Genomic DNA, 895 nt, shown 5'->3' with positions numbered 1-895 from the left:
AGTGACCCTTCCATGAAAGAAGAGGTTAAAACAGCAACTGCTGAACTCAGTCCTGTAAAACAAGCTACCGAATTCAATCAGCAACTGGACTTTCTAACAAAGCAGTTAGCCGAATTCAAAGATAGACTACAAGAGACAAGGATGGCTAATATACATATGGACGAACAGTTTAAGCAAACAAAGCAGCAGCTGTCAAGGCAAATAACAGAAGAATGCCAAGCAGTTCAACTAAGAAGTGGGAAAACATTAAATACCCCACTTCAAGGTAGCAAAAAGCAAAGAAATGAGCAAACCACTCAAAATTCACCTGAGGACAGTAAGAGCCCAGGGAAAAGTAATTCTGGAATTAAAACGCCAGAAATTTGGTGGAAAGCTGGCACTGAACGCCCAGACCATGCTCAGGACTGGCGTTTAATGCCAGAAACAAGGCAGGACTGGCGTTCAACACCAGAAATAGGCAAGGATCTGGCGTTGAACGCCCAAAATGGGCAAGACCTGGCGCTGAACGCCCAAAATGGGCACAGTTCTGGCGTTCAGACGCCAGGAACAGACAATGAGTTGGCGTCTCACGTCACTCCAGCTTCTAACTCTGGCACTCAATTGCCAGTGAGGGATCAGACACACACACGTGCTGATAACAACCCCTCTAAAAAGGCTTCTTCAACCACTTCTGTAGGCAATAAACCTACAGCAACTAAGGTTGAAGAATATAAAGCCAAGATATCTTATCCTCAAAAACTCTGGAAAGAGGAGTAGGATAAGCAATTTGCTTGCTTTGCAGATTATCTCAGGACTCTTGAAATAAAGATTCCATTTGCAGAAGCACTTGAGCAAATACCTTCTTATGCCAAGTTCATGAAAGAGATCTTGAGTCATAAAAAGGATTGGAGAGAAA

The sequence above is a fragment of the Arachis ipaensis genome, chromosome B10, assembly GCF_000816755.2.
Source record: "Arachis ipaensis cultivar K30076 chromosome B10, Araip1.1, whole genome shotgun sequence".
Taxonomy (NCBI): domain Eukaryota; kingdom Viridiplantae; phylum Streptophyta; class Magnoliopsida; order Fabales; family Fabaceae; genus Arachis; species Arachis ipaensis.
Note: the sequence above shows the minus strand (reverse complement) of the source record.